The sequence below is a fragment of the Bubalus bubalis genome, chromosome 23 (genome assembly GCF_019923935.1).
Source record: "Bubalus bubalis isolate 160015118507 breed Murrah chromosome 23, NDDB_SH_1, whole genome shotgun sequence".
Lineage (NCBI taxonomy): Eukaryota > Metazoa > Chordata > Mammalia > Artiodactyla > Bovidae > Bubalus > Bubalus bubalis.
Window position 1 is genome coordinate 22308596 of NC_059179.1, and position 19629 is coordinate 22328224.

A 19629-nucleotide genomic window follows, 5' to 3' on the forward strand; every position below is an offset into this window, starting at 1 on the left:
CAAAGAGCCCAGGCTGAGCTACCACGCCAAACAGGAAAAAAATGTTCAATAGTCATTCCTTTCTTCGAGCAATGCCCCTATGGGAATATATCAGCATTACCTGGAGAGCTTTGACAAAGTGCATGTTTCCAGGAACCCGTGCAGGCCCGTACACACCGCTTACAATATGAGTGCATGTGGATCCACACGTTTATGATGAAAAGCTCCCTCAAATAATTCTGATATGCCCCCAGGTTTAGAACCATTGAACCAGGCTCCCCTCTACTGGGTGGCAGAATTTGCCAGTAGGGGTGTGGGGCTGTATTTTATTTTCTCAGTTTGGGAAGGGACAGGCAGGAGCTGAGAAAAGGATTCGCCTATAGCCGGAAGATTAGGGGCCAAACAGAGGCCAGGAACTGAAAGAGTTAAAACTGGGCATTGATCCCGGCGACCTTGGCTGGCCTGTTAGCGCCCGCACAGCACACACATAAGGACCCTTCGCGCGGGGACTGTCCCAGAGACTCGCCTGCGCCGCGCCGTTGGGTTGCGAAGGCCCAAAAATCCCACACCGCCTCCGAAGCCGTGTCAGCTGCAGCCTTGGGTATCTTTGGGGAACCCTGGTTAGCCCCTGGTCCGGTGATCCAGCCCCCGAGGCACTTTCCCGTGCCATGCTGGGCACTGTAAAAATCAGAAAGTTGCTTCTGTTCGGGGCCCCGGGAAGGGCCGAGCTGCCCTACTCCCAACCCGGCCTCGCAGGGAGGCCTCCGGGAAAGGACAGAGGGCATCGCGCGGGGACCGTGCGTCGGAGGCGGCGGGTCACTTGAGCCCCTGCGAGGTGGCGCGGAGATCTGCGGGGACAGCACAGGGTCGCGCCGCCCCCTGGCGGCTCAGTGGCAGAGTTGAGGCTGGGGGCGGGCGGCAGCGGGAGTCTGGCCGCTCCGGGACAGGTTCCTTGTTCCCAGAGACGAGCGGGGGAAGGATGTTGAAAAGACGCCCCCACGAAGACTGTCCTGTCCCTCCTCACTTCCGCTCTGCCTCTGTCCCTTTCTCGATTTTATCTCTCTTCCTTCTCCCCCCATCTCGCCCACTCTTCCTGCCCTTCCCCCTCCCGTCCTCACTCCCTCTCCTACCCACCCCCCTTCCTTTCTCTCGTCCTTCGCCCGCCCCCTCCCGCCCCCGCGGGGCAGCGCCTGGGTGCGCCCGCTTGGCAGTTAGCCCATTAGATCTCGTACTATTGATCCGCTTCTGAGCTGAAGCTGACAGCCCCCCACCCCCTTCCCGTTCTCTCCTTGTTCCCATTCCTGTCCGCCCCCCCACCACCCCAACTCCAGGCGGTCCTGGCCTGTGCCTTCCCCTCCACTCAAACCCCCACGCGGGCTGCGCCGAAGTCTCGCCCTCACGAAGGACAAGAACAAATGTAATTAACGCGACTAGCGAGGGGGGTGAGCCCCTACCCGCATAGGCTCGAGCCGGGGTCCCAGCGGTCCGCCCCCTGCCCGCCGTCTCCCTCCCGCCCCCACGCTCCCCGCCCCCCGGAGCGGGAGCATTTGGGTTGAGCTGCGCCTGCCCTATAAATCCACATATAATTCTCGCCTTTCCTGTTCAGCTAAGGAAAATAAACGTGTAAGGCTGTTTCTGGGAGCCCAGCTCAGGGACCGCTCTAAATTCTCCTCTTATTGAGTCCGGGCTGGAAATCATTCAGTTCGGCGGCGCGCCCCCACCCTCCCCACCCCATAGCCCGCCGCAAGCCCGCGCCCGCGCCCGCCGCGCACACGCACGCGCGCACACGGGAGGCAAGAGCCGGGTATATAAATATCTCCAGCTCTCCCCATAGCCGGGCAGATTTATTCCGCTGCCAAGCCTGCAGAAAATTGACTTGTTCATGGAGGCGGCTATTGACACATCACCGGGGGGAGGGTTAGGGGAGAAAGCAGTGGAGCCGGCGCCCCTCCATTATACGTTAATGTAATCAGCAGTGTGCGAAATGACTGCGCGGAAAATAGCATCACTGACATTTATATTAGAGGATATTGATGGCAGGAGCTGTGACCGCATCACTCTGCCTCCCGTTTCCACGGATTGACACAGGAGCCTCTTGTTGGCTCCATCCACGCTCGCCTCCCCTCCCCCTCCCTCGCCTTCTCTCCCTCTCTCCACCCACTGTCTCTCTCCTCGCCTCTCCCCCACCCTCCCAATTCACTCTTCCAGACGCTCATTTTCCAAATAATTCTTGAGCACCTACTGGGTGCCACGTGCAGGGTCTCTCCCGCGCGCCTGTCTCTAGGTTTCTCTCTTTCTTCCCAACCGTGCCCTTGCCCTCTTTCTCCCCTCTCCCCAGCTCTGCCTCCCCCTCCCCCTTCCCTGGCTGGGTGGTTGGACCGCTGCTGTCAGAGCAGATAGATAATTGAAAAATGGGCCTCACCTTTGCAGCCAGCAGGAGTGGTTCAGGCAGTTACGGCCGGGGTTACCTACTCCATCTCAGGCCCAGGCTCCAAAAGAGATTCTGAGGAAATTGGATTTTACATGGATGTTTTATTCGGGCAGAGGCTTTAGTGTATATAAATACAGCCGAGGAGGCCTTGGCGGCAAGGATGAGTGAGGCGAGACAATCCTGCCTGGGGCCTGGAGGCTCAGGGGAGGCAGACAGGCCATGTGCTCAGCTCTGGGTCCCAGACCTGGACATCCGCGCATTTCCTCCTCAGCATCTGAGACTAAAAGAGGTTAATGCCTCTGAACAGCTCCTCAAAAACTGCCTTGGGAATTTTAAAAGTGTGTAATTGTTGACAGCACCATGTACTGAGAAAAGAAGGAAATATACTCAAGAAGTTTGAGGACTGATTCAGTAAATATTTATTGAACCCTTAAGTTGTGAAATTGTGTTTGGGGCACATGAGTATGGTAGACATGGCTGCTGATTTCAAGGACAGTTTGGAGAATGACAACCTGGGGTTTCAGGTTAGGGACAAGGAAGGGGAAAGTTGTGGAAGTGGGTACTGAGATCACTTCTCTGATCATCCAATCACCTGAGAAGCCTGGATGAAGAAGCAGAAGGGAAGAGGGTCAAGCTGGGGGATGGAGAGTCCTACCAGCTCTCCAGTCTCTCTGTCCTGGGCTGGTCAGCAGAGTTTCTGGGAACATTTTAGACAACTGTAGTCACCAAATCTATAGGCAAGTTCACATCCAAAATGTTTGCAGGAAATCTGATGAAATCCTTCAGAGGGCTAGGGTGATAGATCATCAAGGAGCAAGGTGAGGCCTTCCAGAGAGACCAGCTGCAAGGCATGAAGAGGGCCTGAGTGAGAAACCCTTTGTGGGAGACCTAAATTGAAGGTACATAAGCCAGTGGTGGGGGAGGGGGCATCAGACGACAAGGGAGGTGAGATGTGGGTGTGGGAAGGAGGGAGTAGATGCTTGGGGGCCTTGAATAAGGAATCCTCCAGTGTTTGAATGCCCTGGTCCCCATAGGAAGGCCTCTGTTTTCAGTCATGGGCAGGGTCTTTTCTGTTCCTGGTCTGATCTCTGATTAGAGTCTATGTGGTTGACAGCTGTAGCCCAAATCATTTCGTTTCTTGAAAGAAGAGCTCATGAGCCAACCCATGATTGAAGAACTGGTATTAAGGTGAGTATAACCAGGCTGAATGATCACCGAAAGGCCAGGGGATCCTTCAGGGCTCAGAGCAGAGACGACAGCTGCCTTATCCCAGCCACACCGCTGAGAACTGGACCAGTCCTCCCCCAGATTCCAAAGCCCCCCTTCTTCTCCGCAGCCACATTGTTCTACTGTTACATCATCAGCCTGCAGGGGCAGGACAGGTGCTGGATAGATCATGGCCATCCCTCCAGCTGCCCCACACACATCCTAGACACTTCCACATGGCATCTGGGAGCTCCAGTCCAGCTCTAGGAAGGGAGTACTCTGGGGTAACTGTACTTCCTGTCTGACTTCTATTAGCCTCTTTCCTCTCTCCTGTGGATTACATTCTCTCTGACAGCCTTGAGTCAGACACCCTTCCCAGCTATCAGGAAGCCAGGCTGCTCCCACTTACCAGCATTACTTATACCTCCTCCTCACCTCTGGTCTCAGAGAACCACACGAACTCATGTCTCCACCCCTCAGGTCTGATCCTGGTTTTGTCTTCCCTTCCTTGTGACTCATTTGACAAAAGATTCTGTGTCCTGAGATTCTGGTCTTACTCCTAGTCTAGAAACCCTTGAATAGGTTGGTGATGAGAATATGAGGGTGTGTGTGTGTGCATGTACCTGTGCTCACTTGGTCATTGCATGCCCAGGGCACAGGGGACATCATTCATGGAGCAGGACTTGGTACCACCCTGCCTTCCAAATTAGGGAACTGACATGCATAAGGAAAATGAAGGAGCAACCAGGGCAGTAACCTCCCACAGCAGGAAGGATGCCTCTCAGTCCTGCATGCCTTATCCAAATGAGATTCTGGGAAGTCATTCTTCCACGATCATTTGCTCAGTAAGCCATCAGAGAGGACCCAGTGACATGGGGTGGAGGGAGGGAAGAAGGTACTGGAAACAGCCATGTAAGACTCAGCCATTCATTGTGATTCAGAGCCTGTCCATTCCTTCTCCCTATGTGAGAAGGCAGCTAGAGACAGGGCTCAAAGGAGAATGGACCTTGGAAAGAGAGAAAACCTGTTTCCAGGGGGCAAAGGAAGCCATTAGGAGCTGGAAGGAGGAGGTCTGGTTGGAGAAGCCAGGCTTCACAAAAGTGCGTTTCCAGCCTTAGCAACAAAGCCAGTGTTAGCTATGCGACTGTGATGAGAATCACCTAAACCCTCTGGAATTCAGATCTCCCATTGGTTAAAAAAAAAAAAAAATGGGGGTGTCCTTTTCAGCTATAATTTCTGATTCTGAAGTGGTCAATGAATATGTTTGGAGAGCCCAACTTGGGATGAAAGAAGGAAGTTCACAGTTAAAGATTGAGACTTACAAAAGGGATAATGAAAGATAATTGTGGGGCCAGTGGTCTGAAATTGCTCAGAAAGCTCTTTGGGGGTTGAGAACCTGTTGGAGCCAGGACAAGTACAGAGCAGGAAAGTGGACCAGGTTTGGGCAGAGGGGAGGCAGGGATAGATCCAGAAAGCAATGTGCCCTAAATTTGTCTCAAGCCGATTCTCTGCTTAGAATTCAGCTGGTACAGCCCAGAGATCCAAGTAACCTGGAAACTATTAATTCAACTGACAGGAATCTGTGCACTCTTGTATGTTTTGTACTTTAGAGGGTAAGGGGTTAGTTTGTTTCTCTGGAGTTACATAGTTTCTCTGAGACTATGAAGTTTCCTAGTTGAAAAATGTTAGAGCGTCACAGTAAAGAACCCGCGGGCCAACGGATGATACACAGGAGACGCGGGTTCGATCCCCGAATCGGAAAGATCCCCTGGAGAAGAGAATGACAAGCCACTCCAGTATTCTTGCCTGGAGAATCCCATGGACAGAGAAGCGTGGCGGGCTACAGCGCAAGGACTCGGACACGACTGAAGGGACTTAGCACGCAGGCACGCACCAGCTTAGGATAGAGAAGGGATCAGGGCGCCCCTAGTGGCAGAGCTTGGTGATTGGCAGCAGCAGTACCGCTTCAAGACCGTGCAGAGGCTGCAGGCAAAGTGAAGCAACTGGAGAGAGGCGGTGGGGGGCACTATAAGTAACGGATACACCACCATCCCCCTCCCGTCTTGACTCGGAAGAAACAGGACAGGTGACCTGGGAAGCTTTGCAGCAGAAAGCCGCCTTAGAAGATAATCCCCAGAGGGAAAAGACTAGAAGCCCAGAGCACAGGAAGCTAGGAGCCAGCAGGCAGGGGAGGAGAGAGAAGAGGGGAGGAAAGATATCCCTTTCCACGGATGTGCCTTGGCCCCAGCCCAGGCAAAGAGGGGCAGATTTTCTGTCTAGTCCCAAGCCCCTGCATCTGCCACCTTGTTTACCTCGTGCCTATTTATAGTTGCAGGCTCCAAGCCCGGCATGGGACTCTGCAATTTATGTGACTATAAACCTTCAAAGGGCACTGGATGCTGGCAGGGTATGGATAAAGACAGGGGCAGGCCTCTCAAGGTCAAAATGGCCACCCTCCCAACCCTGTTGACCTTACACTCCACTAAAGGGCAAGAGGTCATAAGACTAGGCTCAGGCAAAGAAGCCATGCGTGGAAAGACACAGTCACCTCTTTGCCTCTTCCTACCCTGAGCTGGTTCAGTTTAGGATTGCAAGCAAGTTAGAGAGGACCTGTTTGGTTTGGTTTTCCCTTTGGGAGGTCGTTGGGAAGCTCTGTGTAGGAGGGTGGATCTCATCAGGGGATGACTGATTTTGGGGAGAGTGGCTGAATCTAGCCTTCTGGGAGGGAGGGGAGAAAGGAGATCTGCCACCCTACTCTCACCTGCCCATCCTCTTAACATCAGAAGAGAAGAAAAATCCTGATGGCTCAGACAGTAAAGAATTTGCCTGAAATGTGAGTTCGATCCCTGGGTTGGGAAGATCCCCTGGAGAAGGACATGGCAACCCACTCCAGTATTCTTGCCTGGAGAATTCCATGGACAGAGGAGGCTGGTGGGCTACAGCCCATGGGGTCCCAAAGAGTCAGACACAGCTGAGCGACTAACACTTTCAGAGTTATTCCTGGCCACTGGCTTCCTTCTGGGAAGGTCTTAGAAGGCCTGAGCCAGCCCACCTCTCACTGAGGACAGGGTATGCTGGTCTACCAGCACCTGGGCCTCTGATCACCATGAGATTCTGCTCAAGCAGAACGGCCTGAAGCCTTCCGTTTAGAGGCAACCACTACTTGCCCTCTGGCTGACCATCTACTTCTTGTCTCTCTCCATTGCCTGATACCCTCCAGGCCCACCATGTGTTCTCCCCCCACTGCTTCCCCTAAAAGTACCCCACACTGTGCGTGCCAACCCTGCTCCCTCTGCTATCCCAGCCTCCTGATGTGCCCTCCCCCTCAAACCCTTTGCACTAGTCTCCATCCCATGATTTATCACAGAAGTATGGAGGCTGGACATAGCTCAGTTCTGTGTGTGTGCGTGCATGTGTGTGTGAGTATAAGGATGTCCTGGGTAAGTGGACAGTCGCAAATCATAGGCCAAATGGATATGAACATGAAGGAGAAGAGAGACCCAAAATGACCTTCTCCTCAACTGTTTTGTTATTTCCTGATCAATCTCTGGTCTGCTGGATAAATCTGAGGGCTTTTAGAGGGGAAGTGCCTCCTTAGAGCCCATGTGACCCTGTGGCCATTTCTGATCCTGCTTTGGCCTTCCCCTCCCTGCCACCCTTTCGGGGCTCAGCTGCCTCAGGACTGGACTAAACCTGGTGGGAGGTAAGCAGAGCTGGGGGTCAGGGGTTGCCCAGCTGGGATCAACCCACCAGCAGTGGGAAGGGCATTGAAAGATAATGAACCATCAGTTAATGTGGACTCACTCCCGCCTGGGCCTGGCCTTGGTTTTGGCCTCAGAGAAGGATTGGTCTCTGGGTAAAGTAAGACTCCAGGGAAAAGAAGATGTCCTGGGGTATGGGCCAATTCTCAGACCTGTTCCTCTGTCCTTCTTTCCCATTGCAGCCCACTGGGGATGTGAATGAGTGAACCAAGTCATGTCCTTTCTTCCTCTGAAGAGGGGAGTCAGGGAATGGAAGAGATTCCAGAGAGTCCCTTTTTGCTCACCTATTAGTCCCCTTTTTCTCTCATGCCTTCTGTAGGGTGAGGGTGGGGGAGTCTGGGAGATGGAGGTCGGGGGTGAGGACAGTGTCCGAGGACCCGGGGAGAAATAAGGGACCTGGGTGGGGATGGGGTTCAGTGGAGAGGAGCCAGGAGGAGGTGCTGGGAGGAGGAGAGGGCTGGTCCTCTTGCCCTCTCCCAGAGGGAGGCAGCAGAGGACCATGGGAATTACCCCAACCAGCAATCAGCAGTTCAGTTCCCTTTGTGTCTCCTGTCCGTCATGGACCCTATTCCAAGGGACTCATTCAGATGGAGTTTGTACAATTCCAGTCTATGCCCTTCTGCTGGAGAGAGATTTGGGGATGTCAGCCTGTTTTTGATTTGGCCCCCACAAGCCCCTCTATTCATTCCTAAGCAGGGAATCCTCTCCTCCTTGTCTAGAGCTTAGAAAATATACCTTTGTTCATTCCTCCACCTCCTCAACCTCCCCAATTCCCTACCTCCCTTGGAGACCAAGATCCAGCCCTGAGTCACCACCCTGAAGAGGCCCAGTCTATCTGAGGGAAGTTCTCTGAGCCTGCTGGGCCATGACCAGATGTTCCAGTCTGAGTGTCAGTCTTCCCTAGGGAGTTTTGAATAAGGGTCAGGCTCACACACTGCTAAAGTCTCTTTTCTCCTACCCACATTTAGGTACTCACCAGGCCCACTTACCTGTGTATGAGAACCAAGTCAACCTGGAGATGCACAAGGGCAGCAGCTAAGTGGAGGAAATCTCAGGTGTGACCTTGAGTGAGATGAAAAACCAAAGCCTCCCAGGCTAGAACCTCCTGCCAGCATGGCATCTCTCAGCCTGGTTGGAAGCTGGGGGCAGGGGACAGAGCACAGATGGGTGGGGAGGGCACTGATCAAGGAAACTAACATCTCAGTTGCTGGGAGCTTAAAATTAGGGAACTAGAAGGAACCCAGAGGCCTCAAAGTTACACCCTGGGGCAGAGAAAACATCTCCTAAGGGGCCACTTGGGCATGGGGTAGAAGGAGCTAGAGACAAAATGGCCTTGGTTTGAGGATGGTCTTATCCAAAAGGAAGGTAAGACTGACCAGGTTTTTCAAGAAGAAAGAGGGCCAAAGAGTTTCTTTTGAACCCTTATTCTAGGGTATGGGTGCCTGAGAGAATTGAAGACCTGAACTCTGGGAAGTGGAGCTGGGATCCAACAGGAGCACATGTGTTTGTAAACCAGTCCAGCAACAGAGAGGCAAAGTGGGGGAGTGGCAGAATGGCACTTTTCTCTCTCACCCAGTCTCCTGTTGTTGGTTCTAGGAAACCTGGGGCTCAGAGCGCCCATGATATAAGGCAGTTGGCACCTTACAGATCTCCTAGCCTAGACCTGTTGTTCAGACAGGGAAGGAGAAGCTCAGAGAGGAAAGGGAGGCCCTAGTTCCCAGACTGTACCAGTGTCTTCAGTCCTGCTTGGCCATCTACCAGCTTCGTTCTCAGACCCCAGATAAACTTATCTGGTGGAACCCCAGGCTGATCTACCTTCCCATAGATTTGTTCCCAGATCAAATGAGTGGGTGGGTGCCCCCTGCCCCACCCACCCCACTGCTGCTTTAGGTTTAGGAAGCCAGATCCTTCTGCGTCTGGCTGAGCAAGGAGCCCTGGTTGGGAAATCTTCCTTCTCATTCCTCTTCCAGACTGGGGCTTCTTTGGGGCTCCCTCTGCAGCTTGACATGTCACTGTCTTTCTGTTAAAATGTCTTGCCCACTCTGCCTCTGCCTCTCCTCCTTTCTCTCTTCTACCTTCTCTCCCCCCGCCCACTACCCCACCAATCCCTCCCCTAGATAGAGCCCCTGAACTGCTGAGATGAATCTCTGAAGCTTGTGATTCTGGCCTGTGTTCCTGGTAATTGAGTTGTGGTCCCTGGTCGTGATGGGGGTGGGGTGGAGTGGCTGCCTGTGGTCCAGGCCTCCTCCCACCATGCACAGGCTGCCTTAGCCCACCCCACTGGGATCCAGCAGAGAGGGTAAGGAGGAGGTGGTGAGGCTTCCTCTTCCCCAGTCTGCCTTCTCCAGCTCTCTGCCTCCCCCTCTACCCCTCCCTGCTTCATCTCCAGCACAAATCACATGGTGACAGCCCCATCCAACCTTTGGGGAAGGGTTTGTAAATGTGTCTTCCTTAGCTCTGATCTCCAAATTGTTCCTTTTATTGCATTTGTCACGGTGAAGATTAAAGTCCCTGGGTGGCCTGTACCACAAATCACAGAGTCTGCTCAGGGAGCAACTGCAGGTTGGGAACCGATGGAGGGGTCTGGGCCCTGTTACCACCTGTATGTGTGTGTGTGTGCGTGCGTGTGTGTGTATGCACACGCATGTGTGTGCACTCACAAGCACACACTTCTATCTGTGCTGTGGATTTGTACCCAGGAACAGGAAGATGTGTCCTTGGTGTTGTCATTCTAAGCTGTTGGCCCCCTTTATAGCACAGCTTGTGACCTCTTCCTCCAGGCTGTCTTCCAGGATCACCCCACCCATTCCATGGTGAGCATCGCTGTCTCTCCTGTATCTTCCATTAGGCAGGAGGGGAAGCTATGTTCACATCACAGATATTTCAAAATAGCCTTCTGGGTCTCTGGCCGCATCGGTCTCTAGATCCTATCCTGGCAACACTCTGAATGGGTCAAGAGCAGCTAGACCCAAAGCCTCCAAAGAATAGCAGACCTTACCCTGCCCCAGCACCCCTAGACTCTGACATTTTTTCTCATCCTGGGACATAACTGGGTTTAGAGGGGACACAGCTAAGATAGAGGAGACCCAGCTGAGGGACCCAAAGGACAAAAGCTCCCTTGTACACACGCACTGAAAAACAGTCCCTTTCCTTCCCTCTTATGAGGTAGGCTTCCTGCCTGTCCCTCATGCACATTCATAACATTCAAATTTATGCCGTAATCTCCGCCGCTCCATATGTATGAGCCTTTGATGGGTGTTTGGGTTTATGGGATGCACCCAGCCCTCCGTTCCCTCGCCCGCCCACCGCCTCCAACCACTGCAAAGACGCTCGTACATAATTGACATCGGCAGATTCTTTCATTATACAAGATTTAGCATCTGCTCGGGGATCGCTCGCTCCTCACTCACTATAGATGACTTTTCCCTGCGTTTCCTATTATCAATTCAAATTAGCCCCATTTCCCCACCGACCAGTGCAGCGTTTACACTTGACAGTGAGGAAACAGCAAGGCTGTAATGGGCTTCTCAATTATTTAGGCCCAGTTAGGCCAGGACCCAGAAAGCCTCAACAAGGGGGTATGCAGAGGTGGGGTCATCATAGCAGGGAGAATAGGGTCACCACTACCTCGTCTCTGTCTAGCCTTCTTATAGCCTCGCACCCTCACCTTCCACCCTGGGGAAGGCTTCCTCTCCCATCTGGGTCTCTAAGGAGTGGGGTAGCCCCTTGCTGTCCACCCACTACTCAGCAGCAGGTTTTCTCCCTCCATCCCACCTTCCCTATCTCTCATTCCATCCATATTGGCTCCACATGTGTACCTAATGGACTACCAGCGTAAACCAAAGAAGAGGTATTAGCAGCAGCCAGGCTCTGACCCTCTCCCCTTAAGATGTCTATCTTTCAGTGCATCTCTGTGAAGATCTGGGGTAGTGTGGCCTAGGAGTTCAGAGATCACGGCCAAAAAAAGAAACAGGCATCAGGGAAAGACATTGAAATCATGGCATGCAGCCTTAAGAAGAGAGAGAAACACACCCAGAAAAGGAGAGACGTATGAGAGCCTAAGGGAGCTGACAGAGATGCCTCTGGGGCTTGGGGAGAAGGCACAGGAAAGCAGAAGGCCTGGGTGAGCCCCTTTTTCAGGCCACGCTGGCTACACAGAGCTGTAATTAGGTCAGTGCTGCCCACCCACTAGTCTGACTAGTCCAGGCCCAGTCTCCTGTAGTAACTCGTGGGTCCCCTGAGCCCACTAAATTGCCTAAGTACAGGGCAGAAGCTCCAAGTCAGCGAGGCACTGGGCCTAGGTCCTGATTCCAGTCAACCCATCTCAAGGCGGGTGCCTCCCTCACCCATCTCCTTGGTCCCTCCCCTCCAGCCCCCAGCCCCTCCCCTTCCCCAGCCCAGATCAGCTTCCAAGGACAGATGTGGGGGAGAGGAGGTGGCAGGCAGGGTCTGAGAGGCTCTGGGATTAGAGGGGTCTTTCCCATGCTCAGCTTCTTCAGAATCAAAGAATTCCTCCATCTGATTGGATTTACCCTAAGTCACAGGCGTGTGGGACCTTCTTTCCCTCAGCAACAGCTGGAAACAGCCCTGAATATGATTAATTAGAGCTGTAAAAAGTCCCGGACACAATTAAGATTTATGTGTGTGTGTGTGTGTGTGTGTGTGTGTGTGTGTGTGTAGAGGGGTCAGGAGTGGGGGGAGTGGGGTGGATTACCAGCTACATCTAGTGCCCTCCAAGGAGAGTAGAATGACATTTCCTCAGAGACATTCCTCTGACATCCATTTCAGGCAAGGGTCATTTTATCTGGCCTCCAGCTTCTGAGCAGATTAGCCCCTTTCGCTGTCCCAGGGGTACTACTTGATTTTCTGCTTTATTCCTTGATAAGGGGGGAGGGCGCGTGGTTTCTGGGGCAGGTGCCTCATTTCTCTTCCCTCTACCACAAGCAGAATGTCCTCTGCCAAACCTCAGTTCCTCTTGCTGGGTCATTCTATGGATCAGGGACATATGTGCAAATCTCAACATAGCTCCTTCTACACAAGCCCAGAGGGATGTAAAATAGGAACCTCAGAGGAAGCTGAATAAATGAACTGCCAGCCAAGCTTCCTGCCCTGGGAGATATCTCACTTTCATCCTCTAAGACAGGACAGAGGTCATCTCTTTGGACTCCCCCCTCCCCACCGCCCCCGCACCTCTAAGATGACAAAAGCTTATTCAGTGAGTCCTCTCCTGCCTCTTCTGTGATTTGGGTAATTGTTCCCAAAGATGTGGACATCCCAGCTTTGATAAGATGCTGGTGATGATCAATGTTATTTATAATCCTGAAAGGGAAGGAGACAGGAGCACAGACAATTCCCTCCAGTGAATCATCTGAAAATCAGTTCTCAAGAATCTTTGAAGGAGCACTTGATTTTAATTTATTTTCTTTATTACAACGGATCGATAGTCTGTTTTGCTGAAATAACTGAGCCCAGGAAAAGGTTGCCTAGGTTCTGGCACCGATGGCCAAAGACGTAATGGACCAGAGGAGTGTGGAAAAGTCCCAGACTTGGCATCTCCTCTCAGAACCCTTCCAGGGTTAATGGCCTGAGTGCCGGGGGCCTCTGGTTTATGGCTGAGTTCCCAGCGGAGAGGGATCTAGGAAGGCTTAGAGCTGCTGAGTGGTCTTTGGGAGAGAGCCACCACATATACTGATTGAGTTCATAACAAGCAGGGACCTAAACCACTGGGATTGTAATTCATCGTCCTGATATCAAGGCCAGGGAGTATGTGGACACTGCTTGTCAATCCTCAGCCCTGATATAGGCCTGCTGTGAGTGTCAAAAGCAAGAGGGATGTTTCAGGGGCCCTGGATGCATGTGTGTTGGCTCTACCATAGGGGTCAACTGTGTGGTGTGCTCCCCCACCATTTCCATTTACACCCTTTGGGCTTTACAGTGTATCCAATGGCACCCCACTCCAGACTCTTGCCTGGAAAATCCCATGGGCAGAGGAGCCGGGTAGGCTGCAGTCCATGGGGTCCCTAAGAGTCGGACACAACTGAGTGACTTCACTTTCACTTTTCACTTTCATGCATTGGAGCAGGAAATGGCAACCCACTCCAGTGTTCTTGCCTGGAGAATCCCAGGGATGGGGGAGCCTCGCGGGCTGCCGTCTATGGGGCTGCACAGAGTCGGGCACGACTGAAGCGACTTAGCAGCAGCAGCAGCAGCACCATCAGGGAGAGAGGGAAGTGGGTGCAATGGGGTGAGCAACAGACTTGGGTCCCAGTGGGCAAAACAAGGAGAAGGCAGAGAGTGGGAGATTGGCAAGAGGTGGGCAGGAAAGCAAGCTGAGGATGAGCAGCTCCTCTGTGAGTGTCCTATGCGCTGCTCCTTTGGGCCTGATTATGGTGTTTACACAGATGGCTCCATGTATCTTTGTAGCTTAGTGTGTCTCTGTATGTGTTGTCTCTCTACTCTTGTGTCAATACTCTGTGACCCTATGGCTAGGGATAAGTGTGTCACCAGAAAGATCAAGAAACTAGGGAGTTATGCAATAGACCAAAATCAGACTTCCTTGGATTTGCTGAGCACAGTATTCGAAACATGAAATTGAATGCCTTTAGGAGAGGCAGTGCCTTTGAGCCGTAGATCCTACCACTCCCTATTGCCTTCCACTGGTTGCTTCACATTTATATAATCTGCCTGGTACTGCAGTCTTGAGTCTGTGACCACTTGAAAGGAAGGAGATATGCTACTATTGGTCCATGAATTGTCTCCTGAATAATTAGTCTCCTTCAGAGACAAAGGTTGGAATCCAACTACCACCAGATTTCCTGGAAATGAGGGTTACCGGGAACCACTTTTTTTTTTCTTTTTCTTTTCAGAGTCAGGAACACCTTTATTGAGGGAAGGAAACAAATCTCATCTTTCTACGAGAGAGAGGTTCAAAATTATATAGGTGGGATTGGAACCCAGGCTGCATCAGTGGGACTCTTTGCACACTGCCTCTTCCCTTTTCCAAGTCAGTTCTGAGCTGAGGTAGAGCTGAGATATGAGAGAGGTCGAGGGAGAAAAAACACAGAGACCTTGAGGGACTCATTTCAAGCTGGTGTGCCCTGGACATGGGCCTCTGCCAGAGGATGGAGGGGGGTTGGGATGACACCCTGATGGGATGGTCGCTGGGGAGACTGATTGCTCAAACAGCCCATTCTGTGGCCTCACAAGAAGGCAGGGCCCCCTTCCTGTCCAGTATCATATCACCACCCTTCTCCATCCTCCATCTTTCTGGGAGAAAGGCAAACTTGGGGACCTAAAGAAAGGTAGACTCTTTTTTGTTCTCGAAGCTTAGAAGAGGTAGCTGGGAATGTGTGAGGCTTGATTTGGGTCTGGGGTTAGGACTTGCTCTTTGCTCCTGCTCCACCTTGGTAATCAGCCTTCCAGAGCTCTCAGTGGATCCTATAGGGTAAGGCCCCTGGGGGGACCAAAGTAGCATCAGATCTACCCTTGGGATCCCCCATTCAGCTAGCAGCTTCCAGAGTAGGAATCCTGATACAAGCCTTTCATTTGACTTCCAAGAAGCCTAGGATAGAAATGGGGAGGGACTAAAGGGTGCCTTAGAGGTTATGTAAGGGAGTAAGTATTTTGTAGTTATTTATTGAGCATTTATTTTGTGCCAGATATTGGATTGAGTATTTTACATACTATATCTCAATCATCCTCTGAGGAATGTATTACTTACTTTATCTTAGTACTCAGATAAAAGAAACTGAAGGTCTAGGAAGTTAAAAGCCACACAGCTATTATGTGGTGAATCTGATTAAATTTGAATTTCAAATAAACAATAGTTTTTTTTTTTAAAGCATAAATACCCAAGAAAGCATGGGTACACTTTTGCGAAATTTGTTGTGTATTTGAATTCAAATTTGATGGAGCACCCAGCATTTTCTCTGGCAATTCTAGGACCTGCAACAGTCCCCCAGGAAGTCCTGAGGGAAACAGGCCTGAAGTAAAAGGAAATGCCGTGGACAGAGGAGCCTGGAGGCTCTAGTCCAGGGGGTCCGGGAAAGGATTCAGACTCGACTTAGCAACTCAACAACAGCAGCAAATGGTGGTCTAAGCTTAATAGACTGCTTAGGCTGCAAAGACAGCCCTTTTCTCTCTTGCTGATTGTCGCTGATGCCTCACAGAGCAGGGCAGGGCTTGGAGTCTGGGCTCACCTTCTGTCCCGCCCCCCTCCCAACCCGCTCTGCACTGGGGGTGTCAGAGGTCACACCCGTTCATCAATTGATGGGTTGCTCAGTAGGAAGCGGCAGACCACAGGTCTGCACAGCCGGGAACCATGAAAGAAATTTAAAATTAAAAATTTCAAGAAATGTGAGATGGCAAAAAGGCGCTTAAGCAGTCATCACGGGAAAAATTAAAACTCCTCACATTTATCGTCCGGTTTCCCACTGAATTATACAATGGGGGCGGGGTGGGGTCCATTGGAGAGCCCGTCCAAGGTTTCCAGCCTCTGAAGGTCTAGCCCAGCCCTCCCTCCAGGGCGGGCCTAACTCTGGGCTGGCCTGGCGGATGAAGGATCTGGGACCGACTCCTGGCCCGCATCCCAGGCTCTCGCGCCCCGCTCTCCTCCCACCTTCCATCAGACCCCGTTCTGGGACCACACGCTGGTCCTGCCCGGGCTTCCACTCCGGTTGGGGTCCGCCCTCCTCCGCAGGCTGAGCTCCGCGCGGCTCCACCCCGGGCTCCACCGCCTGCTCCAGCGCTCGCTCAGGCGTCAGCTCCGGTTCAGGCTCGGGCTCCCACTCCCGGCACGGCTGGTTCCGCTTGCTCGGGGCGTCTCCCTACTGAAGAATTATGTTGCATAAAGCAGCCGCCACCATCTTGAACTGGCAGTGAACTTTGCTTTCTACATATAAATACAGATAGCAATCACACCCCAATCAGCGCTGAGGCTTCAGGGCATCATCTCAGCAACTCTAACTTTCCCATTACGATAATGTGATTTTCACTCAGTCTATAATATCACCAGCCATGAATAAAGCAACTGGCTCTTTCTGTCTCTCTCCTCCCTCCCCCCTTTCTCTGCCTCTCTCCCACCCTCCTCAGTCTCTTTCCCTCCCTGGCACCCTCCTCTCTGTCTCTCTCTGAAACCCCTCCTGGTGTCAGTCTCCATCTGTATCTCTGCATCTCTGAGCATCTCGGCCTTCCTCTCCCAGTCTCTCCTTCCTTCTCCTCTGGGACTCACCTTCCCTAAATACCAAAGACAGGGATGTGCAGTCCTCCCGGGGCTCGGTAAAGTTCTGTTCCCCAGCTCTGCCATCATCTGCCTTTGCCTGAAGGTGAGAAAGTCTGTGGGATTGGAGGTGGTGGGGGTGGCCTACAAGGCTTTGGGAAGGTGATGAGATGGGGAGGGGAGGCCAGGATTTGGCTGTCTCCCTTCTCTCTCTTTCTGTTTCCTTAGGTAACAGGAAGGCTGTCTGTGAGAATTCCCATCAGGAACTGAAGCATCCAGCAAGGAGAGCCGAACACTGCCTTCTTAGGAGAGAGTCCTGGCAGTCTTCTGGATACTGGGGGCCCCAAACCCAATCAGGTTCCAAGTGCCAGACTATTGTAAGTACATCCAGCTGGTGAGAGATACTCTAGAGAGCCCTGGGGAAAAGGAGAACCTGCCCAACCTTCTAGGGCTACTTCTGAGTACCCTGTGCCGTGCACTTGGCTATTCAGGCTAGTGCTGCCTTTGCAGGACATGTGTTAAAAGTCCTCAGACAGGGGACTTCCCCAGTGGTCCAGTGGTTAAGAGTCTTCTGCCTTCTAATGCAGGGGATGTGGGTTCAATCCTTGGTCGGGGGAACTAAGATCCCACTTGCCACAAGGTGTGGCCAAAAAGTAAAAAAAAAAGTCCACAGTCTTTATCAAGGTGTCAGCCACCCTGTCAGAGCTCCTGGAAAGGCCTTCTCTTGCCTTCGTGGACATTCTCTAGGATGGTGGTAGTGCTAGTTAGGGGGTTGTCTATGCTGGTGGTTCCTTTATCCATCCCCCTGGGTTTGTATTCCAGTTCTTTCACCTACTAGCTTTGAGGCTATGAAAAATGCTCTTAACTTCTCTAAGCTTCCGTGTCCTCATCTATAAAGTGAGACTAATTATAGTACCTATCTAGTGAACAAAATAATGTGTATAAAGTGCTTAACACAGTATTTGGCATGTTGTTCAATAAATGTTAGCTATTATTATTACTATTAGAAACTACTGGATAATGCCACATATATAAAGCAGTACATCATAGAAATTATGAGCCTGGGTTTTTAGAGTCAGACTGAATTTGGGTTCTAGCTTAGGCACTTACCAGCTCTGTGACCTTAGAAAAGTCGCTTAGCCTCTCCGAGACTCAGTTTCCTCATCTGTAACAGCAGTAATAATAGTCCCTTCTTCATAGTGTTGTTGTAAGGGTTACTCGGGCTAATCTAGTGCTTGGCACAGTGCTGACGTATGCCACAGGCTCTAGAAGGATTAGTGATTAAGGGTCAGACATGGCACATCCAGCCATGAATGAGGCAAACACTGTGGTTGTTCTGTGGCTTATTCTCTGGGCCCTGACCTTTTCTATTGCTCTAGACCATTGATGGTCTTGATCTTTCACTTCTGTGGAGGTTGAGGGTTTGCTTTAATTTCCCTGGCTGTTAAATTTTGCACCTTTTCGGCTGCCCACCTAGCAGAGGAGTGGGACTAGAATTCCTGCTTAGCCCCTTTGCTAGGTAAGAGTGGTGAGAGAAGGGGCTTTTGAATGCTCTGTCTTAGGCAAGGGTGACAGTGTCCAGAAGGCAACTCTGGAACGTGCTCCTTAAGGAAGGGGTGACAAATTAGAATCAGACATCTGCATTCTGTCCATTTCTGTGTTTCTAAGTGTTTATGGATCCGTATCTTTGTTTCATTTATTTATTTATTTTTGGTTTCTCCCTGAAGATTTCTATGGAGGCATTCCCAGCCTGATCTCAAATGCAAGAAGGGAACGAAGACTCTGCTCACCTCAGTTGGGCCCTGAAGGCGAGACAATCAGAGCTCCCAGCTCTGGGGCCTGGAAAGGCAGAGCCAGAGGAGGAACCTAGGACCACAATGTCTGGCCAGTGGGTTAATTGGATCTCTTTGCTCAAACCTAGCCTCTTTGCTTGGCTCCTGGAAGAAGGAAGCTACCCTTCAAAATCCAGAGCCATAAGCCAAAGCAGTCTTAAACAAGTGTTTCAGCCAAGGGAACTTGAGCTTAAGAGTCTGGTCTCCTCCCTCCTCATCCCACTTCTCAAAGACAAAAAAGACATAGTCCATCCCATCATATGGTCACAATCCAGTGGGGGAGGCAGGCATGACAATAAGGAAGTAAAACAGGAGTGAGAGACGACAGGCTGCAGTGAAGACAAAAAACAGAACAGGGGTCAGTTCAACCTAACACTTCCTAGAGGAGCTGGTGCTTCAGCTAATTTGTAAATGTGGGCAGAATAGAAGGGGGAAGGAAAGGAAGGGCCCATAAGGCAAGGGGAATGGCATATACAAAAGCCTTGGGGCATCGAACAGCATGGCTCATTTGGAGACCTGCTGTACAGAGGGTGGGGTGGAAAGGTCACTCTGGGAGAGGCCGGGGGCAGGGGACAGATAGTAAAGGGCCGTGGGCAGTTGTGCTTTTATAGGGGAGGGCATTAGCAGGGGAATGACTTGCATTTCAGATAACTAGCTCTGAAGAAGATGAAGAGAACGAAGATGGGAATGTAGCCAGAAACACTGGAGGCTGGGAGGTCAATAAGGAGGCTCCTACAACTGTGAGGCGAGAGACAAAGAGGACCCGAACTGTGGCAGTGGGGTTGGGGGTCCTGAGACTGGGGAGAGCCTTACAAGGGCATGGACAGGATTTTGTCCACTGGTTGGAGGTGGGATGTGATGGGGGAGAGGATTCCTGGATGACATCCTTGGGTGAAAAATTGGGAGTGATGGAGGTGGGGAACAGAAGGAGTGGAAGGGGTTTGGGGCAAAGGCAAAATACTAAGTTCTAAAAAATAAATAAATAAATAATAAAATAAAAAAAAATACTGAGTTCTGACTGGGACATGTACCCACTTGGGGGATCCAGAGTACATCTCAGCAAAGATACCCTGGAAGTTATAAGGCTATTAAGAATAATTTTATCTCCATACATTTGGAAATGAAGATGTCTGGTACAGAGTTGGAAATGGGTGTGTGGAATTCAAGAGAGAAGCCTTGGCAGGATATATGGATTTGAGAGTC

General features: G+C 51.5%; 1 long non-coding RNA gene across 2 annotated transcripts; it reads left to right on the forward strand.

Moving 5' to 3' along the window:
* The first annotated feature begins 229 nt into the window (after nt 1-229).
* LOC112581589 lies at nt 230-19353 on the forward strand. 2 transcript variants are annotated; one of them, XR_006547965.2, is made up of 5 exons: nt 230-3309; nt 3525-3598; nt 8346-8432; nt 16823-16971; nt 18322-19353. It is a non-coding gene; the product is annotated as an uncharacterized LOC112581589 (long non-coding RNA). The 2 variants fall into 2 exon arrangements; XR_006547966.2 differs by lacking the exon at nt 8346-8432 and having other exon boundaries at nt 233-3309; nt 18322-19352.
* Nucleotides 19354-19629: the final 276 nt, after the last annotated feature.